The following is a 12,826-nucleotide window of genomic DNA, read 5'->3' on the forward strand; positions in this document are numbered from 1 at the left end:
GGTCCCTGCCCATGCCTTGCATGACATAGGGTGATTTACAGCCGAAATGCTCCAGTGCCATTTTGCTAACATTTTACTCAGCTGTAAAAGGCAGCCTGCACCACGGGACAGGGCCTTACTGCCCTCACAGTCATTCACAAAACTCCACAAACCCTTTGGAGAAAGCAAAGTAATCCTACTCTGTTCCCCATTTACCAGCACACATTTACCTTACCAGGTCGGGTCACAATCCTTCCAGCTTTCCATCTGCCTCAGACAGCAACCAACATCAGCTGCTGCAGAAGAAACATGCAATGGCCAGTTGTGGAATAAACTGTTCACAGGAGAATATGTTTTCTAATCCCATGAGGTAGGAGCTGGTTTATGCCCTGAAGCATGAAAATCATTTTAAATTCAGTTGTGTCTAAATCAAGAATGCCTCATGCCTGCACTGACTTCATTAGCTCATCTGAGCCAGCTACAGGGAAATTCAAGCCTCCAACTAAGTGAACAGGGCCTTAGGACCCAAAACCCAGTCAGCAAGAACATCAATCGAGTTGAGCTGTCATATTTGAGAGGTGGGAGAGAAGACATGAGTAGCTCTGGCAGTTCTCTGTAATCCCATGTATGAGGCTGTGTTATCCAAATATAAGGAAATGCTTTGAAAGCCAGACCTCAAACACAGTAAAGGGACATCGGGTCTGAAACATAAAAGACTTATTTTTCCCCTCTTATTTAAGATCTAATACCAACAGAGATGTTTTCATAAACTTGTTTTTTAAGAAGAATAGAAAGATATTCTGATGAGAGAGGAAGCTGGAGCCTCTCACCTCTCTAAGCTGAAAGAGAGTACAAAATACTGGGAATGGGAAAAGAGTCAGAAAACCCAGGAATCTTGTCCTTTACTTCAAACTGAGTTAATTGTGATCAGGGAAAGCAAAAACTGCAACCCTACACTCACTCTAACTCACACTAACTCATGTCATGGCCCCTCTGTGCATCTGTTTTAAGTATCTGGTGTGTTGTGACACAGTTATGAGGGCTCTGCTTTCAAAGTCAGTTTGTAGAGTCTCATAGATTTTTCCCCCCAGCATCTCTTGAATAGCTGACCCATTCATAGGATATCCAACCTATCTCTGGCCTAGAATCACTGAACCATTGTTTGTATGAAGATTTGCCTTACAGGTGGGTGTGAAAAGAAGTGCTTTTGTTCTGATGATCCCATTCTCACTCTCCACCAAATCTCACCATTGAGGCAGGACAAAGCCACTGACTCCAATTCCTACTGTAGGAGACTGGTACCCCCAGTTATGGTCTTATTTGCCATTTTTAACCCTTCCTGCCCAATTGCACAGGTGAGAGCAGATTCAAGTAGTTACTTATTGCTTCTTCTAGCTACTGGATCAGGTAGAGGCTATTTCTTTTCCTTATTCCTTTGCAGCCCATGGGATTTGCAAGCTCTGTATGAAAACAAGATGCCACAGAAGTGTTTGTTTGCCAGGCTATTGTTTGTCCTTTTAAAGGCTGCAGACCCACTCCATTCTTCATGAGCAAATGCTGGCTGCCTGAACAACAACCCAAAATGCCTATTTAAGGCACTAAAAAAAGAAATCGTTTAAACCAGAGCTGATTAAAAGGAAGAAACTATTCTTCCAGTGAGAAGCGAATTGCTTTCAGCTGGCTTGAGCACTGAGCTTTGCTTGCAACAAGAACCAAATACCAGTTGTCTGATATTGCAAGTATTTTGGAGGCACTTCATCAGTCATGACTTCAGTTTTTCCTTGTGCATAACTGCAAAACAAGTCTTCTGCTTTGGCTCATCCTATGATTTTTCCTTTGGCTGTGCTGTTCAGAAACTAGCAAGGCTGTTCTTTGGGCAGCTTTTAAAGCCCAGCCTTTCTTACTACATCCACTTGGAAGCCCTCGCACAGCCTTAGTGCTTAAATAGCAAAAGGTTCAAGCAAAAAGTCAAGAAACACCACACATCTTTCTCACAATGTGCCAGCTTGTGTTCTTCAAAAGACTCCAAAGATTGTTGGTGACATGCTGAGTTTTCAACACGTTGAAAAAAAGAGGAGAAAACAGGAAGATGGAGGTGCAAGTACTAAAGTTTCGTTGGGCAAAGACCTGTTTTTTTCAATGCAACACTCACTTCCAGAACACACAGAACAGCACTTCTAGAAGCACCTGCTTTTTTCAGTTAGCATCTCTGTTTGCTCTATCAAAGCCCACATTTTTCAAAGAGGTTGGAAAAAAACCCTTAGACAAAAAAAGGCATCCAGTTATTTGGTGTAGGGTCCTAGAAGGTGTATCTCAAAACCCAAGGAATATTTCTGAGAAAGGCAAAACATTCCTGTGTCAAGTCAACCTGTCTGACTCTTATGACAATTCGTAGGCAGATCACTGGATTATACAAATATATCAAGCTTCTTTCACTCTAAATCTGAAGATCAGCAATTATCCCAAACAACATTAGAGACAAACCTCTGCAGAACTGATCTGGATATTTTAGCAACAAACTCCACTTTCCCTTTAAAATGCCATTTCATTCCCTCTAGTACATTCATGAAAACTGCAGCCAGCTTTGGGGACAAACTCAGTCAAATATTTGAGGCTGGAGAGAGTCACAAGACCTGCACTGACAAAGGGGGATCCTCCCAAAAATGGAAAACAAGGATAGGCAAATCCACACTTCTCCCAAATTTATTGAAGGTACTTTAAAGTAAGTGATTTTGCAATGTTGAAAATTCAGTCCAGATTTAAACTATCACATAATTTTGTTTCCTATCTTGAAGCCCTCATAACGACCATAGTTGTGGTCGGAATGTGAGTTCACAGACACGTTTGGGTTCACAGTTCCAACCTTTGACCACAACCATCCGATTCCTTCCTTCCCTGTGTTGTGAGACAGCTGTTGTTTCACAGTTCAAAAATATCTTGCTTCACCCTGCTAAAGAGAACTATCAGCTGCTTCAGAGTGCGATGAAGCTGATGAGAAGAAGTGATTTTGGTAGAGCTGCAACCCCTGCTGTAAGCAAGCCAGTTCTCACTGTCCCTGCAAAGTGTGGCTCTGATCAGGGATGGGATGATCACAGCTCAGCCAGCGTGTGAATCCTGCACACTGCAGAGCAGGAATGGCAACTGCAATTAACAGGGGCTGCAGGATTCACTTCCAGAGCCCCCAGACTGAGGCTGTTGCTTGGAACATCTCCAGAGCTGCCATATTCCCTTTTTTGGGGGGAACTAATAAAATAATGCTACTCTTTAGTGAGTGTTTTTTCCTCATAACTGAATTTGTCACTTCCGTCTCACGAGATCACACCAAGTTCCTTTTGAGTTCAGTCTCCTCTTTAATTATTAACACAATTCCTAAATATTTCAGTGGGTCCTAACTATCTCTGCTCAGGAAAACACAGCGTTTGCTCCAGTGCTCCATCCACCTCTGGTCCTGCCGGGGGCCCTTCGGGAACAGCCGCACAGCTCGGGGTGGGATGAGGGCACCCCATTCTCACGGGATGAGGGCACAGGGCACAGCTCCCGGGACACGGGGGGGTCGCAGGACCCGGAGCATCTCCATCCTGGGGGCTGCTCCGGGCCGCCCCCCCGGGGCCGCGATCCCGGGCGGCGGCGACATCCCGCCTCGTCCCCACTAGATGGAGCGACAAACCCAGCCTGGAGCCGCCGCCGGGCGGGCCCCGCTCCCCCCAGCATCCCAAGTCCCAGCTGCGGCGTCCCCCGGTGCCCAGGGGGCTGCGAGGTTCGCCCCCACCCCGGCAGGAGCCAGTCCCGTCCCTGCATCTCCCCCCGGGAGCAAAAGGGCTGTGCCGGGGGAACAGCCCAGGGTGGGCTCGCACCTACCGCGGGTGCTCAAAAGAGGCAGCCAAGGCATCGAGTAGACGCTTCACCACGTGGGAGTGGGTTTTGCCCAGTGTTGAGAGCTGAAACTCTTCACTTGGCGCAGGGGGAGGAGAAGAGGTGATAGGAGAGCCCTGGGAAGGAAATGAACGAAGGAGAAGGGGATGAAAGGGAAACAGGAAAGGAATGGAATGAGGCCACGTTGATGAAGTAAATCAATGTTGCAGAGAAGTTCCCTTTTCTATCCACCTGGCCCCATGATGGAGCACAGCAGGATGGAAACAAGTGCCCTGTCTCAGGACACAAAAGGTGCCACAGTAGCCCAGGGTACCAGTGGGGAGGTTAGAGCTGTCCCCTTCCCTGGCTCAACAGGAGACCGAGAGAGAAGGGCCAAGGATGAGGGAAAGGAAGGAGACTGGGAGGGGAAGAAACCATGGATGGAGCTGTCAGGGCTCTGGGAGATTCTCCAGGGCTCCAGCTCTACTTGTGAGCTGAAGAGCTGGAGAGGACCCAGCCTGCTTGGGAAGAAATGAGGAGCTCAGAGGATTTTGGGGCACTACTCCTAGTGCCAGAAAAGGAAGAACTAGAGCAGGAGGGAGGGAGGAAAGAAGAGGAAGAACTCAGTGCTCCATCTGCAGCTAGGACTGCCCCAGACCTGTAAGGTAGCTCCACTTTGCTATTTAAAACCTGTCCAGGGAGTGCTAATGAACCTGGCTAATGAGCATCAGCCATGGTAAACACAGCCTGGCTCACCCTCACCCCAAATCACCCTGCAGCTATGCAGAGCCCCTGAGGCCGGGGTTGTTTGTGTGATGTGGTGGGGATGTGGGTGTGCTACAGCCCACCTTGAGCAGGAGGAGACTTGGGCAGCTCCGGGGTGTGCACCCCAGTGCCCAGGGACCCCCAGATGGCTGCTGCAGCCTGTGTGCTTCCCCTGGAGTAGCCCAGTCCCAGATTGCATCATCACCACAGTTTTGCTGAATGTGCCATTCTTTCCCCTGCCCCAGCTTGTCTCCAAGGGACCTGAGCCTCCTCTGCTTTGCCCTTGCAATCCTGGGAAGAGGAGCATGGGCAAAGGCAAAGGCTGTGACCACAGAAGAGATTCAGCAGAGGCGGATGGAAACCTGGTGGCTGGCAGATCCCATCCTGTCCAAATAGACAGAGGGACCAAGTGCCACCACGGTCTGCAGCAGCCTAGGGACACTTGATGTGTCCCAGCCCAGGGAGGGGGCAGGTGGCAGTGATGATGCTACATTCCAGGAAGCCAAACTTCCCTGAGCTGCACCTGGACCAGGACTGATTTTAGGTACAAAAACCAAAGGCTCTGGGACAAGGGTGTGATGAGTCTGACTTCAGCAGCACCAGCAGCCTCTCCTGTGCTGCAGGAGGTGCAGAGGCCTCGGGGTCTCTCCAGACTCCTCCACAAGCCTCACAGCACTCCTGCCCAGCCCTGTGGGTGGGGATGGGGTGTGGGGGCTGGCAGGAAGGAGCCCCTGTCCTTGCCCAGGGTGTGCATCTCACCTCACCACGGAGGAGAGCCAGGCAGTGCCAGGGCTGGCAGGCACTGCAGTGGGAGCACAGCCAGGGGGTTATTAATAACCTGCTGAGTCAGGGGGGGCTCTTGGGTTTCAGGATCACAAGACACAGACGCCGAGTGGCTCAGATGGATCTCCCTCGTTCCTACTTTTTACATTGACAGGAACAACTGCTAACCCAGCCTTGCTCTATCTGCAGGGCAGCCCGGCCCCATCCTGAAAGTCACTGTGCCCAGCAGGGATACAGGGTGAGGATTGGAGCTGCTACGTCCCCAAAATACAAGAGCTGCCCTAAAGGAATTAAACAAGGAGGGCAGGGCTGAGACCCACAGCGTTGATCAGCTGTGTTAGGAGATAGCAGCCATACCAGCCGCATTCCCACCAATATAATCAAACCACATCAGGGAGAGAAAAATGAGTACCACAGACTTCCCATCCTGCTTCCCTGCAGGGTCCTTTCTGCAACCCCCAAAAACGCTGGGCCTGGCATGCTGCTCCTACCCAAAGGGATGGAGGCAAGGAGCTTGTGAAGATGCAAAGAGAATTTGGAGAATCTTGCAGACACACACATTGTACTGTCTAATTCCAAGAGTTTTGCAGGGGGTAAAAAGCCTCAGGGCAGCTTTAGCAAGCATGAGATGGGATCAGCTCTCCCAGCATTGCCCCATCCCAGCTGCCACAGGTCACCTGGGTTCCTCTTCAAGCTCTTGACATCATCATACAGACAGGCTGAGGTCTGCTCTGGGATGGCAACTCCTTATGCACCGCTATGGAAAAGTAGCCTGTGATGTGGAACAGATTAACTTTCAGATGCAGCAGCCCATGGTAGCAGCGTGCATTGCAACCGAGCAGTTTCTGCAGCAAATACTGTGCAAGAGCAGCTGGAGTGGCAAAAGCCATCCCCAGGTCTGAGCCTGCCCCTCAAGGGTGCTGTCAGAGCAGTGGGGGTGCAGGGACCCCTCACATGCACAGGAGCTCCCATCGCTCGCTGCTCTGTGTGCTGGGATCCAACTCCCCAGAGCTCTTTAGGGCCCTACAACACACTGGTGTGGGGTTGCTGCCCCGTGGTTTTGCCTGGCCCCATTCTCCTTTCCCCATCATACCCATGAGAGTGCTGGAACACCTACTGGAAGGGAGAGCACCCCTGCTTTTGCTGGCAGTGTGCTCCAGGCTGGCAACATCTCCACCAGCTATTTTTTCACCCAGGACAGGACCAAAATAAGTCCATCCCACCCCTCCCCAGCAGCTGTTACAGACATCACCCTGGCCACGCCGGTGTTCCCTGGCCCCTCTGCTGACACAGTGCTCAAACCCTGGTGCCTGCAATTGCTGTTGCTGTAGCTGCCACTTGCAGTGGCTGAAATAAGTGAAGTGCTGAAGCTCTGCTGTGTCCCCGGAGAGGTCTCATTTGGTTGTATCAGGCTGCCTGAGCTGCTGAGCCCCGTTCATTTCAATTAGCCCGAGAGCTCTCCAATCCTATTTACCTTCATGAATGTGTGAGCATCTCGCTGCTTCCCACAGCAGTGCAGATTAAAGGGTGAGTGAGGAATACGTGCCATGTGATATCAGACAATACACCCGTTGCGAGGCCGACCCACAGCAGTGTATTTCCTGCAGTGAGTAAACTGAGACACAGATAAAGTCGTATGGAAGGGACACCGAGCTGGGAGCAGCCTGCAGGGCTAACCCACAGAACCCAGTCTATGCCTTTTGGTTTTAAACAAAGCACTTTACCTTTCAGGCGATGCATCTTTTGGCAGATAAAAGATGCATTTCTTGGCAGAAAAGCCTCGAAAGACTGTAGTCCCACAAGACTCCTTTTTGACTAGGTGCTCTCTCCCAGCAGGACCTGCCCTTAGGTCCATGTTCCTCACTTGGATTTTAACAATCATTTACCATCTCAACACATTCCAACACTTAAATAGGCTCCTTGAGAGGGAGAGATAAGGTATCAGCTTTCCGGTTCATCTTGCCAGTCTGTCTGCAGCAGATAAGCATGTTGGGCAGCAGGAAAAAGGTTATCTAGAAAGGAAGCTGAGCAACGGTTGCTGTTGTTGCAGGAGGCTTTGAAAAAAAGTCACCCCACCAGGAATCCCACAAGCCATACAAGCCCTTCCCGGCGGGACATGATTGATGGTTGGAGTCCAGCTGTGCCTTCCTCCCGGGGTGGGAGGCATCTTCCCATCCGGTGAGGGCAGAGCTGCCGAGGTCGTGCTCTCCCAGGGAAGGTCACACCAGAGGCAGGTGCCCAAAAACCTGTTGCTTTCCCTCTCTCCTGCCCTGCCCCTGCTCCGAGGAGCAGCAACTGGAGGGGTTTGGGTTGGTGTTCCTGCTGCCCCTTCAGCACATTTTGAATGTTTATGGGCTGAGGAATCTGCAAGAGGGAACTTTTCTGCCCAAAGCTGAGGAACTGCTGTTCTGAGTTGTGCATGGGGTCCCTGGAAATCAGCACTGATCTCTCACCCATCAGCAAGGAGCAACAGTAGGAAAGAGTTTCAGAGAATTCCCAGCCTTTCTTAACCCAAGTATCACTTTGCTTTTGGGGATGGGAGAGGAGAAACAAGCCAATTTACCACCTAGTGAAAGATGTGCCTTTGTGATTTTATCTTCCCACCTGTACTTTGCTTGTTTGCAGATGTAGAAATTATCTCTGTCAGCTAGAAAAAAAACCAAACCACACCAAAAAAAAAAAAAAAAAAAAAGGAAGAAGAAAACAAAGAATAGAAAAAACAGCCATTTCCAGTCAAATTTCCAGACCCTGCTTTCTTGTTATCACCCAGGGACAAAAGGCCCCGGGTTGCAGACCTGCTGGTTCAGGAAATGTTCTGAATCAGGGACTGCAGAACGATAACTGGAGCAAATCCTGCCAGGAAGTGCTCTGAATCCACTCAGCCACCTTCTCTTCCCTCTGGACCTGCCACCTCCCTCCTGCCTTCCCACCCAAGACATCCTCACTGCATCCCTCCCCATGCTCCTCTATTTTGCTGATTCCCATTAATCTGTGTTTTATATAACCCCTGGCTTGTGCTGGACACAAAAGTGATGCATTACCATGCTATTAATACACAACCTAAGGTTTAAGATTTAGAGAACATAAAAATCCCTTTGCAGCCAGGGGATGCAATCCATGACAAACCAGCACTGGCAGCTCCAAGGTGCAAATCCCAGTGGAGAGAGGGCATCAGCTCTGGGTGCAGTGGACCCACACCCAGATATCAGAGGCTGATTCCCTAATCACAACTGCTTTGAGTGTGTCTAAGTACTGCACAGCTCCTTGGCTGGAAGCAAACATCACCAAATGTCCAGGGCACTCTGGGCTCTGGGCAAGTGTTTCGTGAACATCCATCACTGTAGCTCTCAGCGTCTGTTCCCACTGCTCTTATTTTAATTAATTTCTGCAGGTCTGGTTTTTCAGCACTGATGGTCTTGCACAAGGCTGCTGGTCCTGGGAGAAGAGAGGAAGCGAGAGATGGTCCCATGGGCAAGGTTGTACTGAGGGGGTGGGAACTCAGGGCGGGTTCTGGTGAGTGGAAACCAGCTACACCTGTTTGAAATGCATTAGAAAAACTGGGAGATATCCCTGTGCAAAGCCCACCCCATCCTTTGGAGAGGCTCAGAGGAACCACACTGTGAAGTGAAGAGCACTGGCATTTCCAATGGCCCCAAGCCCACAGGCTGGCCAGTAACATTTGCCACAGGGCTCCTACACGTGACCCCACTCGCCCACTTGCTCTGGAGCCGCCTGGGTGCTTGAACCAATTTGTCCCAACACTGCAATTAGCAGTTCATCACGGCCAGGCTGTGAACAAAGCGCTGTAATACCACCCAGCCTGCTAAGAACCAGGTATTTTCCAGGGAAAGCCCTGCTTTTGGGCACTGCAGAGGGGCTCGGGCACGGCTCAGCCTCGCTCAGGCTGCGAGAGGTTAATAGATTTCAAGCGACTCCTGTGATTAACTTTTCCTAAATCTCCAATTCTTTCGTGCTTTCTATTTTTATAAAAAAAAAAAAAAAGGGAGGGAGGCGGTATTTACAAGGGATTTCACTCAAATAATGAAATAAATGTGATCAGCAGAGGGACCTTTAATCCGCTTTGACTCTTGCGTCCTGGGGAACGAAAGAGCACGAAGACCTTTGCTGCTCCCAGCGAGTCCCAGCAAGGCAGGGAATGAAACAACCCCATCCATGCCTGTCTGGAGGGCAGAGCCCCAGCAACACCTTAAATCAAGCACTATATGCAGACATAGGCACATCAGCCAGGGACTCTGGGGTCAACACAAGAGAAAAACATTTGCAGTGTCCATCCTGGGGTGAACTACAGCCACACCTGTGCTACCACAGGGAGACCTTGTGTAACAGCCTTCCTAATTCCCCCTGAATCCTCAAATCCGCCAACCTGCCCTCCCAGTCCATCCAACCCGCACTGTCCCCCCATCAGCTGCCTCATCCTGGGAAGGACATGGATCCCAGGGACAGCACAGAGGACCCTCCACGACAGAGAGGGCAGCACAGCCCTGATGTGTGAAAGGGTTTGTCCCACCTTCCTTTCAGCACAACCCCAGCCACAAATGTACAAAACAGCTTGTTGGAAAAAAACCATCAGCTTAGGTTGAGGAGGGGAGAACTAAACACCCCAGCCGTGATTCCCACATATGCCCGAAGATTTAATCCAGATTTGCTACTTGCCCTGACCCCGGCACCCTTTTTTTTTTTTTTTTTTTATTTAATAAATTAAAATCTCTTTTTGCTGCTGAGCATAATCAGCATTAGGGTGATGAGGGGAGGAGGGGCCTTTCACTGTCTGCCAAAGAATCACAAACCAAATCACTGTCACCACAGCCTGGGACTCTCCCTGTGGCACTTTGGGAGTGCTGATGGCAGCAGCCCCCATCCCAGGGGGGTTGAGATCCCTTGGCTGATCACATTTATTTAATTATTGCCTCCTCTAAGGCACTTTCTTAATTAATCTGCTAGATGAACTGAAAGGCAGAAGATGCCATGGTCAGGGTTTGTTTGTTCCTCCTGCTTGGAAAGGTCTTGGCTTGGAAGGATCACTCCTCCCAGGCCTCATGCTGAGCCCTGCGTGGATGAATTTGGGGATCTAAAGGTTCAGGGAAAACACTCACATTCCTGGGCAATCCTGAGGGAGCTCAAACCATTTGGCCTTTTGCCTCCCTACAGCCATATGACCATAGTGAGCACACAGCAGACCAGTGTCCTGCTCTGGCTCACCCAGGACAGATGGGGCCAAACCTCTGCGTGAGCATCAGCAGGAGCTCCAGGAGAGTGGAGAACAAGGCATAAACATGCCTCAGCCACTGGCTTACATGTAACATGTGCCTGCAAAACCCACTGGTGTTTCTCAGAGCCACTGCTAAATCCAGTGGAGAGCAGAGCCAGGTGATGCTCCAGCACATTACACAAAAGGTCACATTCTGACAGTGCTGCTGGGGCTGAGACCCAGCCCTAACCCTCTGACACCTTCTGAGGGGGGAGAAAACCCTCCTCAGACCACAGGGTTTTATGGACAGGCATGCTGCACCCATGCTCCTCCTCACAAGCAGCAACTAAGGGCTGAAAGGCAGATGGCATCCGCACAGCTCTAGAGCCCAAAAACCAGAGCGACTGTCCTTTCCCTCGCGTTGCTGTGCCCTTCTTGCCTCTGATCTGGCCCTGGATATTTGTGAGTGCAGCACTGGGCATGGAATCCCTCCCCACGCTGCCTCCTGGCTCCCCCAGCACAGCCCAAGGTCACGTCACTGGGACTGAAAGCTGAGGACAGTCGCCGCAGGTTGTACCTTGTCGGTGGCAGAGCTGGGTTGTTCTGTCACTGCTCCCCACATGCCCCTGCCCACACAGTTGTGTCCCAGAGGGGCTGGGCTGGGGGACTCCTGCCTCCCTCCTGGAGGTGATATGTAGCCCAGCCACAGCCTGTCCTGCTTGTTGGGTGACAGGGACTGGCAGGGACAGGGGACAGGGTGCCCGCCATCCCTCGCTGTTGCTATAGAGACAGAAGCTGCTTTTCTCTGCAGAAACGCTGCTTGTTTCTGAGTGGTACCTTCGGCATGGCAGCAGCTGGAGAGAGGGATGTGGGATGGCTTGCCTTGCTGGGAGGGCAGCCATGGCCAAGGCAAGGCTCTGCCAGGTCTTTCCCAGTGCCTCTGTGCCCAGATCTACACTCACCTTGTGGGGTCTCTCCGCAAACCCTCCCTGCAGCAAGAACTGAGCACTGGGATCCCCCACTCTGGGCACTGAAGTGCTGGGGGAGAAAAGGGACACAGGCTACAGGAAGGCTGAGGAGGAAAACTCCCCAGAGAAACTCCATGTGGGAGAAAGTCTCATCCTGTGATTCCCAACTTACCCCCCTGGATCACCCCAACTCACCTCTCTCTGCTCTCCTGCCTTGCTTTGCAACCACGTGCTGGGGTGAGACCAGCTCAGCTGATCTAACCCACCATGGCAGTTTCTCCAGGCCACGCTCTCCTGATCACACCAGCAAGGACCAGGATAACTCCTCCAAAGCCATGCTGCCATCCTGGATATACCAGCAGAAGATAACATAAGTGCAAGAAAACCCTAACCCAGCAACATGCCCGTAGATTCATCCAGCCTATTTGCAAAGGTTCAGTAAATCCTGGAAATACAAAGTGAGAGCTTCCCACAAAGCCATCAGGGCAAAGTCCTCCCCTGTTCCCTCTCCCTTCAGGAACCCACCATCTCCAGCTACACGTAGGTGCGTCACACGCCATCAGAGCCCAGTGACGTGTCTCCATCCTTCCTGGGGGTGAGGATAAACTCTGCCAAGTGTAACAATGCCTGGAGGGAAGAAAAATCACCACAGATCACTTCTTCACATAAATCTTCGCAGGAGAAGGATATTGGCAAAGAAAAGCCCTGAGGGAGGGCGGCACATCTCTGCTCCCACCCGCAGCAGCAGGAGGGGAGCTGGGCAGCACCCACCACCCCCCGCTGCTGCGCCCGCTGCTGCACCAACCTCCAGGGAGAACCACTGAGACCCTGAGCTCTCCCCTTTCCTGAAAAAAACCCAGTGACAGCCCTTCCCAAGGGACAGCCCATCCGTGAGCTCCGTGGGAGGCTCGTCTTCAAAGGACATGGTCGCCTTCCTCACCACGCTTCTGCTCCAGCCTCGGAGCCGGCAGCGCGGGAAGTCAGCAGCTCCCAGGGCTCTGTGCTGACATCCCAGCTGGAGACGCATGCCAGGGATGGATTATCTGTTTTGCTTCTTTTCATATTAATCATCAAAGAGTAACAAATGTCAGCAGCTTGCAGCAGTCATTATCTGAATGTCTTCTTCTCACCAGCTCCTGTAGGAAGCTCCTCAACATGCAGGGAGAGATTACAGCGCCAGACCCAGCTGGTTGCTCCCTGGCCTTCCAAGCCAGGTGCATTTTGTTCACTTGGGATAGACAGGAGGGCAGGGATGACAGGATCCCTCCAT

The 12,826-nt window shown here is 51.2% G+C and overlaps 1 long non-coding RNA gene across 1 annotated transcript; it reads right to left on the minus strand.

The window, feature by feature from the left end:
• Positions 1 to 8,090: 8,090 nt before the first annotated feature.
• LOC116797048 lies at positions 8,091 to 12,596 on the minus strand. The gene is made up of 4 exons (XR_004360561.1): positions 12,497 to 12,596; positions 12,082 to 12,183; positions 11,752 to 11,902; positions 8,091 to 8,814 (listed from the first exon to the last, which is right to left on the minus strand). It is a non-coding gene; the product is annotated as an uncharacterized LOC116797048 (long non-coding RNA).
• Positions 12,597 to 12,826: the final 230 nt, after the last annotated feature.

This window comes from Chiroxiphia lanceolata, chromosome 21, assembly GCF_009829145.1.
Source record: "Chiroxiphia lanceolata isolate bChiLan1 chromosome 21, bChiLan1.pri, whole genome shotgun sequence".
Lineage (NCBI taxonomy): Eukaryota > Metazoa > Chordata > Aves > Passeriformes > Pipridae > Chiroxiphia > Chiroxiphia lanceolata.